Below are 19,846 nucleotides of genomic sequence, written 5' to 3' on the forward strand. Positions count from 1 at the left end.
CTAAATCCTATGAAAAGGCTGCAGAACCTGACAACACTTATGAAGCACTTTGTTCCTTGATTCCCAAAGCTTCCTTTATCCTCCTTTAAAAAAATGCTACTGGCTTCTCTCATTCATAACTTGATGAAGTAATGATATCTCTTTTACCTCTGCCTTGTTAGTTTTTCTCTATCCTATATCCATGTTCATGAGCCAAATGTGGCATTGCTTAATTAAGTCTGTGGATTTTGCTGATTCCAGAGTTGGTGTTGAATTGGATGGAAGATAGGGCAGTTTTGACTTCGGAGGTAAATGGATGATGCTAGATGATCGATGCTGTTGGGTTTTTTCCCTCCATGTGGTAAAACATAAAGGCACAATTTATAAAAATTAAACCCAGCTTCAGAAAATCTGTCCAAAACGATTACAATTTGAGGCCTTTCATTCCTATTTTAATGTTTCCTCAAAGTTGTGTTTTGATTAATCAATAACATCTTTCACTTATTTTTTATGTCCTTTGATAGTCAGCCTTCAATTTACTAATTGCTTGTACTCCCAAATTAGTCTTTAAGTCAATCATTTAGGAACTTAAATTTGTTTTAAGTCAGTAATTTAAAACGTGGAACATATTTTCTTGTGGATACTATCCACTAACTACTCTGCTAACCCAAAACATGGCTGACTATCTTGCTAACACAAATTAATTTATTTCATATTTCTCATAAATATTTTATCTTTGCTTGTGATGAAATTGTTTAATTTCAAAAGCATCACAAGCAGATTAAAATGTTGTAGGATACTATTTGAGTTTTTCAATTTACAACATGGCACTTTATAAATAAGTCTTGTGATTCAACAATAACTTGAATGATGCTTTTTAACTGGGGCTAACCCTGGTAAAATTTGTTCATATTAATTTAAAATCCTGAATTAAAAACTGAGACATGGGTAATTGTCCTATTGATTATTAAATGTGTTTTAATACTTTCATTAAAAAGAATATGAAGTATTCGCCCATGAATATACAGGTCAATGGGATATGATAAAACTGAGAAAAAGGCCCACTTATTTATGCAGTTATAGTATATAATAAAGACAGCCTTCTGTAGCTGTGGGAAAAGGTTGAGTTAATTATTAATGATGTGGGCACCATTTAGCAGAATCTGGGGGAAAAAACACATGTATACTTTAAATTTTACATCATAATTAATTCCAAATAGATGCGTTAAATATAAACAATGAAACTCCAATAGCAGTAAAACTATGGGAGAAAGATGATGAGAGCACTGAAAAACCTCTTTCCACCTCTCAAGTTCAGGAAAAATAAAATGATTATATTTGGTGTTATAAGGATGTGAGGACCAAGCTTTCATTTATTGTTTGTGGAAATATAAATTGGTAAAATTTCTATGAAGGTAAATTCTGATATAACTTTAAAATTTTTAAATGTATATACTGCTTGTTTTTTTATTTTTTAAATGTGCATACTCTTTAACTGAGTAAATTCACTTCTAGAAATGTGTCCTACAGGTACAATTAAACATACTAGGAATGACAGGAGTATGTACATGGTTATTCATTGCAGCAAAATATTAGAAATACCATTTATGCCCATGAATATGATATGGGTTAAATAAATTATTTTACATTCATTTTATAGGTAAATATGCTGCCATTATGAGTGAGAGATTGAGACAGAGAGAAAGGATGCTCTTCATAAACTCTTTATAAACTTATACGGAATAATCTCAAAGATAAATTGTTAAATTTTTTTAAAGCCAGAAAGGAACAATGTACAGAGCATTCTACTCTTTGTGTAGAAATAAAAATGATGTGTGTTTATGTGCGTGTGTGTGTGTGTGTGTGTAATGTGCTTAGAACATCTTTGGAAGGACACACAGAGCACAGATTCACTAGAAGCGTCAAAACTTCTCTGGAGAAGTAGCTCAGTTTCTGCATTACAGCTGGGAAAGAGACTTCATTTTATAACTTTTGTGTATGTTGAATTTTTACGATATTGCCCATACGAAAATCACTGGATGTAAAATGGTCTGAAAATGGTTGCTTTCTAATCTGTGCTGCTCAAATGTTTGGCAGAAAACTGGAAGACAACAGCATAGATGTAAAGAAAAACGACGACTAAAATAAATAGGAATCAAACAAACCGTTCTCCACTAATCAAGCTTTTTTGTTTTGTTTTGTTGTTGAGGAACTCCTTGATCTTCTGATCACTTCTGGAATTTAGACTTGTCAAAAAATATTGTGACAACAAAGGGGTGCTAGACAGACTTGAAACGTTAACAAAAGGGACTCTATTCCCATGTTTTAGACCTTCTTTTCACTGATAACTAGGTCTTTCACAAATTCACAAGCCCTTTCTTGTAGTTGGATTTTTGTTTTGTTAGCTTTTGCTTAACCTGTTGTTTCATGTCAAGGTACATATGCCAAATGTGAGCAACACTGACTAGTGCTAAAATTGAACTTTCCTGATCAATAAGGGGCACAGGTAATTTCAAGCCTTCTTTCCTTACACACACACACACACACACACACACACACACACACACACACCACACACATTTAAAAAGAAAATGAAGTATACAGGAAAGCAAAAACATTAAATGTTTTTTAGTAGTTAAAGTGGAGAAAGGGAGAAAATGAGTATGAATAGCAGAGCATTTGTTTTAAAACAAAAAAAAAACTTCTGCAATCCCAGCTACTCAGGAAGCTGAGGCAGGAGGATGGCTTGAGGCTAGGGGTTTGAGATCAGCCTGGGCAACATAGTGAGACCCCATGTCTAAAAACAAATTATGTAAAAATTAGCTGGCTTGGTGGGGCATGGTCCCCGACACTTGGGAGGCTGAGGCAGGAGGATCGTTTGAGCCCAAGGGTACAAGGCTGCCATGAGCTATGATTGTACCACTGCACTCCAGCAGCCTGGGTAACAGAGTGAGACCCTATTTCAAAAAGAAAAATATGGAGAATTTTGTTATCAACGTGAAGTAAAATTCATTCATTTATTGTATTTTGATCATATTCATTCTTCAAACTTCACAAAATACAATAAATAAAATTCATTCATTTATTGTATTTTGATCATATTCATTCTTCACACTTCACAAAATACAATAAATAAAATTCATTCATTTATTGTATTTTGATCATATTCATTCTTCACATTGAGCCAGCTCCATGAAAGACAGTAATATGACCACTTAAATCTGTAGTTATGACCCCTTCTATTAAATTCAATAAACATTTTTTGTTATCTTTTACAAACACTGCTTGTTAGGAGAACAGTGTGGTGTCAACATAGTAAGACATACGCACCTCTAGTCCCTATGAAGAAAACCTTCAAGCACATAGCAAAGGACCTACCTATATTAGAAGCCCCACAGAACTGAAAGAATTGAAATCCATCGAGAAGAGTTGTTTCAGAGAGCGAGATTCAAAGTGTGAACACTCATCCTTGTCAGTCAGGGTTCTCACTCTTAAACACAATGTCAGAAGTAAGCTGATGGTTATATTTAATATTTAGGCAAGAAGATACATGTGTATGCATTTTTGGACTTGTACACATACCAGGATTCAATAAAGTATCACCTACTAGTGGAGTTTTGACATTTACATCTTCATTTCATTTTCCTTTTTCTGCACCCTGCAATCAGGCTTTCTTTTTCTTCCACCTTGTTCCCTGAAGAGTAAGTTTATGTTGAATGTTGATTTTAGTAGCAGCTTGATCTTCTGTTTTGTGCCTTCTTGTATTCTTTTTCCTCCTTCCTTACCCTTCTCCTGGTTATATCCAATACAATAAAGTCAGTGTAGATATTCATGTCAGCATTGTGACATTTTAATATTTTTAAAATTTGGTTTTATATCTCTGATGTTTATATGGCTATATATGTCTAACAATTTAAAAATATAACAGCTTTAAAAAATTATGTTGGCTAACCAAAATATGTTGGCTGAGCTCTCTTTGCCTATTTAAAGTAAGTTTATTTTGGCTAGAGTAAATGTATGTATGATGCTTCATAACATACTAAAATATCATGAATTTGGGAAAATAAATTTAAAGTTGAAACTGCATCTGCTTAAAGATATTTATGTTTACATTGGATATTTTTACAAATGTCTTTAGCTTTTTAAAAATAACTCATGAATTGATTTTTTTAGGCATCTATATCTAAGCTTACATTGTTTATTCCCTGTCAGTTTCGATCTGGCTTTTGTACTTGAAGTAATCTGTAAAGAGAGTGATTATTTATGCTTGGACATAATTCTACTGGAAAAATAAGTCTATTCTATACATTTTAAAGAGGATTTATGTATCATTTTGCATTTCTAGTAGTTTCTAATAATGACCTAGAATAACATTGCTAGATTACACTAGATTTGATCATCTTTAACGATATTTAGATAATTGGGAAATTATACTGTCTATAAAATATTACAAAGGAGGCTACATGGAGAGAAGGCATATTTCCTTGGAAATGATTTCATTCTTAATACATATATAAAATATGACCACCTTGTGCTTTGAATTTTTATGATCATGCTAGCCATAAAATCAAAGCATCATGGCTTCTTGTAGCTGCTGCTATTTCTCTTTTATAAAATGAAACTTTCAGAGACATCATACTGACTATTCATTTTCTACTTCCTGATTTGCAGTGCTCTGACATGAGATTTCCATGAAACCTTAAGGAATCGTACAGTTATAGTAATACACTATTGGGAAATATGTACCTATTTTTACGTGAAATATATAAGCAAGAGAAAAGCCAAATATTTGGACAGAAAGAAATACTAAAGAGGAACTTTAAAAACACTGCCTACTGATGTACAATCTTTCCTTAGGGCAGATAAAAATAAAAACCCTCACAAACACACATTTCACACACATAGACTCCTCTAGCATCTTTATTAAATTCCTCACATCAATTTGTTATGGTATTTGTCACATTGTTTACACAAAGGCAAAAGAGCTAAATTTTTTAATCTCTGGAGGCTACTATAGTAGTTGACACATAGTAGGCACCAGATGAAAGAACGAATAAGCATAAGTACTATAAAAACAAAACACATACACACACACACACACAGACACACACACACACACACACGCTGAAAATGCCTTCCTTCCAGATTAATTTTCTACTGGGTATTCCACCCAACTAAGACAGCATTACTAGCCCTCTAACTTCCCCTGGTCATTCGTTTCTCTTAACACAATTCCTATACCCCATTTCTCTCCCTGCAATTTGGTTGAATGTTTACTCTCTACGGATGCATCAAGCTCTGGCCATCCTATTTTCTAACAATTTTGGAACTTTACTGATCCTTTTAAGTATCAGCATGGTGACAGAAACTAGAAAGAAGCACACTGTGTAACTTGCAGTGAGTAATTGGCAGTTTTAGATAGTGAAAGTCAACTGCATGTGGGTGCTATTTGCAATTAACAAACTATATCTACTTGGTATATTGTAAGTGGGAAGCAAATGGCATAGTAATAATTGATACAAATGGATATAGATACAGGACTTTTGGGTTCAAAACTCATCAATTGAATGATTTTAAAAATGTTTTAAATAATATTTGTAGTGTTTACTGAGTACTCAGAATGGTGCTTAATGAATCATGGCTCCTGTCTTAAAGGAGCATACATTCATTTATGAAACTAAATTTATACAGTTGAGACAAAGTTATAGAAATTTCAAGAAATTAGTCAGTTGGATGGAATCTTGGGGCATGATTGCTGAAATAAATCCTTATAGAAAAGTGGACAAAAATTAGAAGAGATAATCATAGTAGCAGTGATGGATCTCATAATCTCTATTCTAGCCATTGTATTATAAAATGCTTTCAAGATGACTTGATGAATGTGTTATTTTACTGGCTGAAGGTTCTTCCTCTTCAGTTTTAAAGAACTGCTTAAATAATTGTTTCTTAATTTCATAGAATATATTGATTACTTATTCTAGATGAAGCACAGATTAAGACTCATACCTCCCATGTTTACCTATACCTTTACAGTTTCCTAAGCATATTTACATTATTTATATAATTTTATGTCTCACAATTTTTTAAGGTGGGCAGACAGGAGTTATTATAATTATCATATAAAAATGAATATGAGGCATATACTGACACTATGACTAAAATCCAATTTTTATGCCCCCTCCAAAAATTCTTCAGATTCTCCCATTAAGGAGCTCAGACTTTCAAAACACAAACACCTGAGACATATAGACTGAGTTCTAAATGAGTGAAGTATACAATGCTGCTGGCGTTGAGAGGAACACCCCCAGTCACCCGCTAAAGTTTGTGCCACAGGGTGGTCTTTATCAATTTCACATCTGGTAATTAGATCAGAATGGATCTAAAATCCATAGTCTTTCTTCCCACTGCTCCCAAAATCATAATTCTTCTCTCCACATCTCCTTCATTCGCCCTCCCTGTCCCCAGTGTTAGGCTCTCTTTCCTTCCAACAAGATCTTTCATTAGCTCAAGTTATTTGCTGACAAGATGTTATAACAAAAGCCTATATATATATATATATATGTGTGTATATATATGTCTATATGTATCTGTGTATATATATGTATATATATACACACATATACACACATATGTATATATATAATATATATGTTATTTCTTGATCCCTTTGAAATAAATTGTACATTGTGCAGAAAAAAAAACAAAAAAGTCATGAAAAAGGAAAGAAGATCTCTAGTCAGGGAAAATAAAATGAGTAGTTGGAGAAAAGCAGTGGAGAGAAAGACAAGATCTAGAGAAACGAGAAGGAAGCAGAAAGAAAGGGAGCCTTTGTATTCTTGAAAGTCAGAGCAACACTGAATGTTGGCTTCTCAATTCCTCCACCCATTCCTGAGGGACTCGCCTTTACTATCTTTCCCTTCTTTGGAGATTCAGCAACTCAACTCAAATTAGCTTAAGAGAGAAAAAAGTTGAGACTTATTAGGAGAATGGGAAATATCAGAATTAAAGGAATATTTAACAGTCAAACTCTAGGAAGGGGAGAGGTTCTGGCATAGCTGAGAAGCAGCTGGATCTATAGACTCAAATACCACCATCCACTCTTATCGAATCCCTCATCTGTGCTTCTCTTTGTATGATGCACCTCACACTCTTAGGCAGATTTCTTCCCACTGTTAGAAAGTGATAGGTAAACATTGCCAAATTAAAATTAGACTGCCTGACTTAGATAAGAGCACTATGACTTAGTTGCACTAAGAATTGGACATTGACTCTAACCTACAGTTTCCTCACCTATAACATGTGGTGTATAACGATAGAGTTGCTGTTAAATGTTTAAAGTGCTTAGTAGAATGTCTGAACTTAATAAATGTGGACCGTTGTTGCTGTAATCGAATCAGATATTTTGACTTTGGGGAACTTTTTTTCATAGTGCTGTCACCAGACAGAGACTCTCTTTCTTTAATTACAGTTTGAAAACAACTTGAACAACTTGAGAAAGCCTCTGATAATCTCATCATATGTTCAGGTTGTAAGGACATAGGGACATTGAAACTCCAAGCTTGAAGTCAGGAGAAGAAAGATATTTCCAGAGGAAAAGGTGGAAATGTTGCTAAGCCAACCAAGCAATAGATACTCACCATAGATATCAGCAAAATCTATTCAATGCCTACAATAGAACTCCCTCACTTAAGCTTCCTTGAGTAGCTTTCTAATCAATTCCTTGATATAGACAGGGATATAAATGTAGGGGGAAACGTGGATGAAGCAAAAATATTAACATTCAATATGTGTCATATGACCAAAAGATAATTGTGTTACTAGTTTTTACAGAATTATAAAAACAAGCTTATTTTTGCCGTAATTTATCAACCTGACTCTTAGGTAGAACATTTTGAAAAGGCATTCATAAACTTAGAAATCACAGCCAAGCAACTAGAATGATAGAGCAATTGTAATTAGTTGCTATTCTACACGTAAATAATGTATTGTTCATAAGTGAAAGAATAATACCTGGTGCGGATCTTTCTAAGGAAGTTTTGTTAGAATGCATTATCTACAGAAATCTTAAGTGTGCTGTTCAAAAGACCATATTTAGGTATTCAATAAAGCATATATTTTAGAGGGAAAATCATTTTAGAGCAGATGCTGCAATGAAATAAAATATTGAAGCCAAGCTTATTTGTATGCATACCAACACTAAACATTTCTGGTGTAATTAGGTTTAAAGACAAGTGATTCACTACTTTTGATCGCATTAAGAATACTAGTATACTCATACTAGTATGGCTCAGAAGATACTATTTAGAGGAGTAATGAGAAGGGGACCATTAATGTTACTTCACTCAATAAAAATTTATAGTATTTTGGACTTTTAACGATAACTAAGTGATTATACTCTTAAAACCTACAAGGCATAGACATGAAGGGGATACAGAATTATTGCATGGGTCCCCTAAGTTTACAGGAGAAATAAGCATATCTGAAGATTGAATAAATAACATGTCTTGCACACATGGTGATTTTTTTCAAATACAAGGGGAAGTTTATTGAGATTTATAAAAATGTAAATTAATTTAAAATATTTTCTGAATAATGGTTTGTGACAACTAATTTCCTGTTTAACCAATGTATGTCAGAGCAAAGTATTGTTTTTCTACTTGAGACTTTAAAAAAAAAATTCTGCAAGGTGGTTACTAAACTAGAAAATGTTTGAATCCCCTGCGTTAGATTTCCACTGAACATGTCACGTTTCAAACTATGTCAAAGTGTTTTTGAAGATAAATGAGTATTCTAGCTAGCTATCATAAGCTACACAAATTCATAGCATTAAGAAATTATGTGCCACATACTGTACACTTGGTTGAACATAGTGAAAATACTAAGGCTTTTCCACTTAAGTGACGTTATTATCTTTCATTTTCAGTAAACACACTCTATGCAAAGTTATTACATATTCTTCAGAACTTTGTATCTTTTGAATGTTTTAATAAGTGGGACTCTGAAGGCAATTTTTGGCAATTTTTGCAAAGTTGAGAACAATTAGTGGGAGCAAATACACATTATCATCTAGAAAGTAATTACTTATTAATTTTTGACATTTACATTGTTTCAAAAATTCTCTCATTTTAAAAATTCCAAAAGTTTTTGTTCTCTGGAGTTTTTTTCTTTTCCTTTTCTTTCCTCTCTTCCTCTGTTCTTTCTTTTTTCCTTCCTTCCTTGCTGCCTGCCTGTCCTCATGTTCTTCCTTCTTTCCCTCCCTCCCTCTCTCCTTCATTTGGTCCTCAATCTAATCACACCTAGCTTGCAACTGATTTCCAATCAACATCAGCAATAGATCTAAGAGCAATCATTGTGATATGCCCTTACTATTCTTGAGTTGTAGAGACCCCAGGAAATTGTAGAGACCTCGTTCAAGAAATTGGGCTGAGAAACCTTGATAGGGTTAATCCATTGTGATCACCACTGAAAATGCACCGTGATTTGCCCTAGGGATCTACTTGAAAGATGACCTTTCTGCTGTCAAGTTTACTTCCTCAGTGCTGGGCTGAGCTATTCTCCCCAGACTCCAATGATAACATGCAGCTGTTAGTCCCTAGGCGAGGTACCACTTCTTAGGACCTGTGTGAGGCAAGGTTGCAGGTTTCCACCACTAACAGAGAACAATCCAATTTACTTCTCTGGCTTGGGCCTCTTGCCTTTCAATCCAGAAGTCCCAAGGCCTCTAGTCTATTCTTTGTGTAGGGTACAGTTAACTATTCCCTTCACAGATCTACATTTTTATAAATAAAAAATTGTTACTCCTGGAGGTGAAAGAAACCCAGGCCCAATCTTTAGCTACCCATCTGGGAAAGAGTGGAAAGTACCTCTCCTTCTTTCGTGAGGAGTCAAAAATTTCTCAGGTCATTCTTTAACAAGGAATTTTAATTAGATCAACCAATTACACTATATTTTAATGTTATTTATATCATCCTTTGTTTCCTCAAATAATAATCGATTTTTCCTTCATATTTCCTTGGCCTCAAAATGTGAACCCTTAAATGTCCTCCTGTGCATAGCAAATCATGAGACTTCAAACCTTAGCTAAAAGGCAGTAAAGTTGTTATTGCTTATTTGCTTTTAATTTTTATTGAAACTTGTGTAAGTTGACTCACACTTTAAGTAGACAAGGCAAACCTATAAGAGGATTCAATGGTAAAGCTTTTGGTATAGGAAATAATTTCTACTGAATGTAATGCTTTATCAGATTTGCTTGATTATATACTGGTTTCTAAAAACAATACAACTATGAGTATATACAAATACGTATATATATATATGTATATGTAGATATGTAAATGTATATGTGTACATATATGTATATATATACTCATAGTTATATTGTTTATATACATATAAACAATATATGTGTGTATGTATACACACACACATACAAACACACATACATACAAACTTTAAGTTACTTTTTAAAGCGAGAGTTTCTTCAACATTTTTGGCTTTCTGTTTATACAAAAAATAAATGATGTTTCAGTTTGACTAAAGAATATATCTTCCAATAACGATATAGCCTGGCTGCTTATACTGGGTCCTGCCCAATGTTTATATCTGCCCAGCATCTCAGGGAACTCTCATCCCCTCCAGAGAACTTTCCCTGACTTTCCTCTCAGTTCAAGGTCTAGGTCTCATGTTTTTCCTAGAACAAACTCATTAAACACATCCACTTTTTCTTCAACATATATTTACTCAGCTCTTGCTATGTTTTAGCGACAACAGATCCCATGGAAACAACAGAGAAGAAATAAGTTGTTTTTACTTTCCTCCTCGTAACCAGTGTTAGACCATATCTGCAAATAAAATCTCCTTTAAGAGTTGATATAAACCTACTATTACTCATAGTACTCAGTCCAGCTTTGGTTCTGCCCAAGTACAGTGAGCTTATTGAGAATAATAAGTTGTGCATAGTAGTAACTCATATGAATTGGATGGCTGTGCATATGAAAATATGGCACTCAATGGCAGTCTTTATTGAAAAAACTAGATAACCTGACCATAATTGTCCCAAGAAACAAGACATTCATCTGCAATTTACTTGCACTCACTAAGCATGCCCTAGTTATTGTCTTGTGAAAAATCCAAGGTCTGATATGATGTACTCCCAGGATAGAGGGGTAAATTTTTTTTTCATGTCATTCTCTATAGCATGATTATGAACTTGAAGAAATAAGTATCTGTGCATGGTGGTTCCTTTATCTAGAAATTTTGGTAACTGAGATATCTTTGTGGTCAAACGTTTCTAAGGATATACATATTTTTTAATGGGGATTACAGGGAGAAATGGCTAACCCTATAATCATTCTTGGGAGATTTTGTTTTGTTTTGTGTTTCTCACCAGATTTGAATTTTGGCAAAAAAGCTATATTATTTCATCAGGAATCTGATTAAGACTGCAATTTTGAAAAGGGAAAAATTCATTAAATAGACTAATGGAGGAACCTGAAGGGTAGTCAGTAAAAGCAGCTGCTTTTTCAATACATGTTGGGAGATCTGTCTGGGAGCCTTTCTTCCAAATGATACTATTTCAATCATGCCTAACATTTAAATCTCTAAACACTGATATTCCCATTTTAATTTTAGCTGGCACCAGAAGGAAATGGTAAAACAGCAGATGATTACCTCAGTACTTTATTCCACATTTTTTAACAGCTTTACAGATTCAAATGAAAAATAATAATCTAAAAATGAAAAATGCACAACTAAAATTAAACATAGAAAAAAATATTTTTAAACCAAGAGATTTTTTTTCCTTGTAACCTCCCAAATGGTGGAAAGTAAATTTCACAGTGAAATGTACACAGGACTTAATTTTACCACGGTTATATTTTGATGACTAACTTAGGCTTTAAATAATGGATATAGATTCAGGCCCTGTTAATTTAAATTTTGTGATTATTTAGCTAAAGGATTAATTGGTGTCTGTTTTTGAATTTGTGTCATCTAAAAGCAAATCTCACTTTAGAAACACCCTGTCTATAAGTTAAATTGCCCTTTAAAGCGAATCTTCTAAATCTTTTAATTTAGTTTAATTAGCAATTTCAGGGCCAGGCACAGTGGCTCACACCTATAATCCCAGCACTTTGGGAGGCCAAGGCAAGAGGATGGCTTGAGCCCAGGAGCTTTAGACTATCTTGGGCAACATAGACCTCATCTTTCTTTTTTTTTTTTTTTTTTGGCACTATTCTTTTTTATTATTATTATTATTATTATTATTATTATACTTTAAGTTTTAGGGTACATGTGCACAATGTGCAGGTTTGTTACATATGTATCCATGTGCCATGTTGGTGCGCTGCACCCATTAACTCGTCATTCAGCATTAGGTGTATCTCCTAACGCTGTCCCTCCCCCCTCCCCCCACCCCACAACAGTCCCGGGAGTGTGATGTTCCCCTTCCTGTGTTCAAGTGTTCTCATTGTTCAATTCCCACCTATGAGTGAGAACATGCAGTGTTTGGTTTTTTGTCCTTGTGATAGTTTACTGAGAATGATGGTTTCCAGTTTCATCCATGTCCCTACAAAGGACATGAACTCATCATTTTTTGTGGCTGCATAGTATTCCATGGTGTATATGTGCCACATTTTTTTTTTTTTTTTTTTTGAGACGGAGTCTCACTCTGTCGCTCAGGCTGGAGTGCAGTGGTGCAATCTCGGCTCACTGCAAGCTCCGCCTCCCAGGTTCACGCCATTCTCCTGCCTCAGCCTCTCCAAGTAGCTGGGACTACAGGCGCCCGCCACCACGCCCGGCTAATTTTTTTTTTGTATTTTTAGTAGAGACAGGGTTTCACCGTGGTCTCGATCTCCTGACCTCGTGATCCGCCCGCCTCGGCCTTCCAAAGTGCTGGGATTACAAGCGTGAGCCACTGTGCCCAGCCGGCCACATTTTCTTAATCCAGTCTATCGTTGTTGGACATTTGGGTTGGTTCCAAGTCTTTGCTATTGTGAATAGTGCCGCAATAAACATACGTGTGCATGTGTCTTTATAGCAGCATGATTTATAATCCTTTGGGTATATACCCAGTAATGGGATGGCTGGGTCAAATGGTATTTCTAGTTCTAGATCCCTGAGGAATCGCCACACTGACTTCCACAATGGTTGAACTAGTTTACAGTCCCACCAACAGTGTAAAAGTGTTCCTATTTCTCCACATCCTCTCCAGCACCTGTTGTTTCCTGACTTTTTAATGATCGCCATTCTAACTGGTGTGAGATGGTATCTCATTGTGGTTTTGATTTTCATTTCTCTGATGGCCAGTTTTGATTTGCATTTCTCTGATGGCCAGTGATGATGAGCATTTTTTCATGTGTCTTTTGGCTGAATAAATGTCTTCTTTTGAGAAGTGTCTGTTCATATCCTTCGCCCAGTTGTTGATGGGGTTGTTTGTTTTTTTCTTGTAAATTTGTTTGAGTTCATAATAGATTCTGGATATTAGCCCTTTGTCAGATGAGTAGGTTGCAAAAATTTTCTCCCATTTTTTAGGTTGCCTGCTCACTCTGATGGTAGTTTCTTTTGCTGTGCAGAAGCTCTTTAGTTTAATTAGATCCCATTTGTCAATTTTGGCTTTTGTTGCCATTGCTTTTGGTGTTTTAGACATGAAGTTCTTGCCCATGCCTATGTCCTGAATGATATAGCCTAGGTTTTCTTCTAGGGTTTTTCTGGTTTTAGGTCTAACATGTAAGTCGTTAATCCATCTTGAATTAATTTTTGTATAAGGTGTAAGGAAGGGATCCAGTTTCAGCTTTCTACATATGGCTAGCCAGTTTTCCCAGCACCGTTTATTAAATAGGGAATCCTTTCCCCATTGCTTGTTTTTGTCAGGTTTGTCAAAGATCAGATAGTTGTAGATATGTGGCATTATTTCTGAGGGCTCTGTTCTGATCCATTGATCTATGTCTCTGTTGTGGTACCAGTACCATGCTGTTTTGGTTACTGTAGCCTTGTAGTATAGTTTGAAGTCAGGTAGTGTGATGCCTCCAGCTTTGTTCTTTTGGCATAGGATTGACTTGGTGATGCGGGCTCTTTTTCGGTTCCATATGAACTTTAAAGTATTTTTTTCCAATTCTGTGAAGAAAGTCATTGGTAGCTTGATGGGGATGGCATTGAATCTATAAATTACTTTGGGCAGTATGGCCATTTTCACGATATTGATTCTTCCAACCCATGAGCATGAAATGTTCTTCCGTTTGTTTTTATCCTCTTTTACTTCATTGAGCAGTGGTTTGTGGTTCTCCTTGAAGAGATCTTTCACGTCCCTTGTAAGTTGGATTCCTAGGTATTTGATTCTCTTTGAAGCAATTGTGAATGGGAGTTCACTCATGATTTGGCTCTCTGTTTGTCTCTGATTGGTGTACAAGAATGCTTGTGATTTTTGTACATTGATTTTGTATCCTGAGACTTTGCTGAAATTGCTTATCAGCTTAAGGAGATTTTGGGCTGAGACAATGGGGTTTTCTAGATATACAATCATATCATCTGCAAACAGGGACAATTTGACTTCCTCTTTTCCTAATTGAATACCCTTTATTTCCTTCTCCTGCCTGATTGCCCTGGCCAGAACTTCCAGCACTATGTTGAATAGGAGTGGTGAGAGAGGGCATCTCTGTCTTGTGCCAGTTTTCAAAGGGAATGCATCCAGTTTTTGTCCATTCAGTATGATATTGGCTGTAGACCTCATCTTTCTAAAAAATAAACAAAAATTAACCAGGCATGGCGGCAGGTCCCTGTAGTCCCAGCTATTCAGGAAGCTGAGGTGGAAGGATCCCCTGAGCCTAAGAGTTCAAGGCTGCAGTGAGCTGAATGTGCCACTGCACTGCCTGGGTGACAGAGTGAGATTCTGTCTCTAAAGTAGAAATAAAAACAAGTTTAAATGGAAGCAAAAGAGTTGAAATTTTCCTCAGATGTAATATAAAATAATTGGGAGAAGTGTCACATCAACAGCATTAATGAAGAGTCTAATATATGGCAGAATTTGTTCTAGGTCCTGGGTATAGCAGCCATTCCAGTCATAGAGTTTACATTCAAACCTATGACCTTAACTAGAATTGTAACATTGGTACATCATTCAACCTCTTTTGGTTGTTTCTGCAAGTAAGACTAACCTCTCGTTTAGCTCATACTATTAAAATATTGCTTTAATTTGAATGAAAAATTTATACAATTATATCAGTCCCTTGATGTTTACTGAATAATACAATAATATGTCTTTTTTATGTTTATTTTATAACTCACTTATGATGATTAAGTTATGAAAACTCAAAAACAGAATTTTAGTCAACATAGAGTAGAACCCTTGAAATGTGAAACATTGAATTAAAAATATCACTTGTTTCTCTTTATTTCTCTTAACTTAGTATTTTGATAATACTAAGATCTTAATATACCTAATGCAACCACAATAAAGCAGATATAAATAAGACTATCTCTCTGGTTGAGCATACACCACTTCTAGATTTCTTCCTCATTTTAATTTAGATGTAACAAGTATATGCCAATGATTTTTTTTTTCCAAAATATATGTTGACTACAGCTCATCTCCCAGGTTCTACCCTCAGCCCCCTTCAGTCTATTCCCCACAGGAGCCAGAGGGATCCCCTGAAGATATAAAAAGTATGATGTTGCTACCTCAAATACCCCCCAAAGCCTTCTCCTCAATTAAGAACAAAATCCCGGGCACGACATGGTGGCTCAGAGTATTTCATGTCATAACATACATAATATGGTAAATGTTTTCATAATTCAATAATGAAACAATAGTATCTGTCTAAATATTTCTGTATTGGATTGCAATTGTTATCATACTTTAAAGTAGGTATACTGTGCTTCCTTCAACTTATGTTTTGCTAAGAGCTATTCAGTGTGAACATCTTTAAAATAAAGTCCACGATCACACAGTGTCACACAAGGATTCTAACTAAACACTCCTGAGTGAAACATGCAGGTAAACAAACTACATTAAATAAAGAAAATTGATAAACTTTTAGATTTTGTTTTCTTTTGTTTTTGAGATGGAGTCTTGCTCTGTTGCCCAGTCTGGAGTGCAATGACATGATCTCAGCTCACCACAACCTCTGCCACCTGGGTTCAAGCGATTTTCCTGCCTCAACCTCCCAAGTAGCTAGGATTACAGGTACCCACCACCAAACCTGGCTAATTTTTTTTGTATTTTTAGTAGAGATGGAGTTTCTCCATGTTGGTCAGGCTGGTATAGATCTCCTGACCTCAGGTAATCCACCCGCCTCAGCCTCCCAAAGTGCTAGGATATAGGCTTGAGCCACTGTGCCTGGCCATTTTTTTTTTTTTTAATGTAATAAGTACATATTTTAACATCAACCATATAGAAAAGATCCTCTGTTCTAAAGAAATAAAATAAATTCTTTTAGAAAAAGTGTTAATTTTTGTTGCCGTTGTTCTAGAGAAAAAAGTGTCAGAGAATCTTAAATAGGAAAAATGCTATAAAGTAGGAAGCTTTGTATTTCTGGGAAGAGTGTTATTGTGGCAGTTATTACATTCACAACAGAATAGTTGATTCCAGCCCAGTGTAGACTTAGTGACAGGAAATTCATGTATTTATTTTAGACCAAAATTAATTCCTTGCAAAGTGACTCTTGTTCTAAGCACTCCACAAAAGCTGGTTTCTCAACAGTCTCCAAAAGTTTGCTAAGTCCTAAACACAGTGGCTTCTTCATAATTCATTTTTTTCTTTGCATTTTATTGCTTTGGATAAAAGGACATTACTTCCTGCTGGTTTTACTTTTCTCCATCTCCTTTTCTAGCTGATTTTTAAAACCCATCTCTTAAATCTCATACTCTCTTAAAAGTCAATGTAAGTTCCCCAAGTTTCTGTTCCTGGACTTGCTCCTATGGTCTTCTTTCAACAATTGCATTTTTTTCCCTGTAATTTATAAATGTACAGACCCAACCCTGGTTTTTTACCTGCTACCTGGATGTCTCCACATTGAAATCCTACTAATACCTCAATCTCTCTTCCTGCTGAAAACCGCACTAGTTATTTTAACTATTTTCTTTCAAATCTTTTGCTTGCTCATTCATTAATTTAATTTTTGCTCGAAATCTTAATTTTCTTTTTACAATTTTTATACCCTCCCTATTCCTTCTTATAAAAGTAATTGCCAAAGTTGTCGATTCACTCTCTGTGATGTCTTTCTTTTTCGTTCTCTTTCTATTTTTCCTTTTCTCATTTCTACTACTCTTGTATAGTTTCAGACTGCTGCCTCTTGATCTATTGCAGTAATCTCCTTTCTCCCCTCTCTGTTTTCAGTTTCTTCCTTCTCAAATTCACCCTTTGTTATTACGAAAGTCATTGTGTTGGTTTGGCATTATGCACTCTGGGAAATAAAAGGCTATTTCTAAGGATATTATAGTGGAAGTAACAAATATAATCATCATTTAATAAACTATATTATTCTCTTGTATTTGGATAGTGTTTTATCTTGTTCAAGATGCTTTTATATTCATAATTCATATACATTGTAAATATTAAAATATTGTTATAATATTTAATCAAGCTTAAAATGGGAAAATATAAATGATCAACTTATAAACCATGTGAGCTACTAATCTGCAAATAGATCCTTTGCAACTTGACTACTTATCAATTATGAGTTTTTAAGAGAAAGAGAAAGCAAAAAGAGTAATTAAACAGGAAAGGGAAATAATTCTTGAACCTAAGTCATTCATCTAGGAAATCTTACTAGCAAAGAAGGGTGAGCAGCTTGTTCCAAACTAATCCAAATATTATAAAATGAAATAATCCTATCTGTGGCAACTCCTCTAGGATCCCAACTGAGAGATTACAGAATTAAAGTTTTTAGTTCCAACAGAACTGACTCCAACTAACATAAACAAGAAATTATTGAAAAAAAATATGAGGCATTCTCCAACCTGAGTTGTTGGATTCACTTTAGCACCACCATTAGGATAGAATAGAACACTGAGAATTTTCAGCCTCTTTGCCATCTGCTCAGAATTTTTTCTCATGATTCAGATTCCAGAGAGTGGGCATCTGAATGGCCTGGTTTAAGTCCTAATTCATAATCTATCTCATAAGCTTCTGTGAAATTATAAGGTATATTTTAAATATAGAAAATAATTATGACAAAATTGTGTATGCATCCATTTCTGTAGGAGATTGAAATTATATGTGAGTATCTTCCACATCAAACTAGGCCAAATTAAACAAGCAAAAAAATAGTGTGAGGAATATTTGGGATGACACAAGAGAATAAATATCAAAACTACCCAGCAAATGTTATCCATTCTCATGAGGAGCAAACGAGTAAGAAGCAAAGATAGGGTCAAATTATAAGCAATTTTAAAATTTAGAGTTTCCTCTTAATTTTTAAATTATTTTTGATGAAGTTCATATATTTTCTTTAGGAATCAAACTGGATTGATTATTATTACTCAGGGGTTCTTTCTTTCTTTCTTTCTTTTTTTTTCTTTTTCTGAGATGGAGTCTTGCTCTTCTGCCTAGGCTGGAGTGCAATGGCGTGATCTCGGCTCACTGCAACCTCTGCCTCCTGGGTTCAAGCAATTCTACTTGTCTCAGCCTCCTGAATAGCTGGGATACAAGGCACACACCATCACACCCGGCTAATTTTTGTTGTTTTAGTAGAGATGGGGTTTCTCCATGTTGTCCAGGCTGGTCTTGAACTCCTGACCTCAAGTGATCTGCCTGCCTCGGCCTCCCAAAGTGCTAGGATTACAGGTGTGAGCCACTGCACCTGGCAGGGGTTCTTAATCTTCCGTTGTGCCGTGTGTGCCTCTTTGACATTCTGGTGAAGGCTTTCAAGCCAAACTTAGAATAAATTTTTAAATCCAAAATAAATTTCATAGGAAATGAATTGATTTAATTAAATAAATAGTTAAATGATTTTCAAAATATGATATTATATTTATGAAACATAAATAAGTTTGCTTCTTCGATAACACATTAAATAAGAAAATCTAAGGTAATGATTTCAAAGAAATGACATGTATCAATAATGGTTTGGGATATCTACAACATTGTAGTTGATATAAAGCTATGTTTATTTTCTATTGGCAACAAAGTGGTAGAAATTTTTAATGTTCTTGAGCTAAAATTTTTTTCCTTCCAAATTAATGGACCCACTGAACCACAGTTAAGTCTCTGACCTAGGCTAATTTCAAAGTTTGACCCTGTCTGAACATAGAAAAAGTATTTAGATGACTTCTGCTTATTTTATCCCTATGTTTTCTCCTGAAAAATTACTTTTATTTAAACATTGATGAGAAAATCATTAGAAAAAAATAAGGAAGTCATTAACTGCCTTGTATTTTAAAAAAATGCAAGCTATGTAGTGGAAAACAAGCAAATACTTGAGAAAACAAACAAAATATTTTTTCTTGAAAATCACTAGAAATTTTATTCTAGGGTTAAAAATGTTATTTTTTTCTTTCTGCTGGAAAATTCAGTGAGTTTATAGAGGTACATTCTTTTTAACATTTTTGAGATAATATTTCATATCATGAATTATTTGTACAATCAACCTTCATCTTAGGCAAATATAACATCAGTTAAATAGAATAATGTTTACTGTGATGTACAAAATACAAATTATGGCAAAAAGGTGACAGTAGGAGAAAAGCTAGTGTGGAATTTAACATAAGTAGAAAAAGGTAAATTAGTAAATTACTTCTTTAATTTATTGTATTTGCCCTTTTTAAACAACATTCTTCTAGTAGAACAATGTATAATAATATAGTACTTTGGTGAAAAATAACTTTGCTTTCTAAAGCACAGCCTGAATTTCTACTTTTATTTTAATCCATTCTT

General features: G+C 34.6%; 1 protein-coding gene across 2 annotated transcripts in view; it reads left to right on the top strand.

Annotated features, from left to right (window-relative positions):
• Nucleotides 1-19,846, top strand: part of KCNH7 (potassium voltage-gated channel subfamily H member 7) — a 477,588-nt gene that overhangs the window by 69,688 nt on the left and 388,054 nt on the right. The gene's annotated exons all lie outside the window — the stretch shown is intronic.

The sequence above is a fragment of the Hylobates moloch genome, unplaced genomic scaffold (genome assembly GCF_009828535.3).
Source record: "Hylobates moloch isolate HMO894 unplaced genomic scaffold, HMol_V3 SCAFFOLD_1, whole genome shotgun sequence".
Lineage (NCBI taxonomy): Eukaryota > Metazoa > Chordata > Mammalia > Primates > Hylobatidae > Hylobates > Hylobates moloch.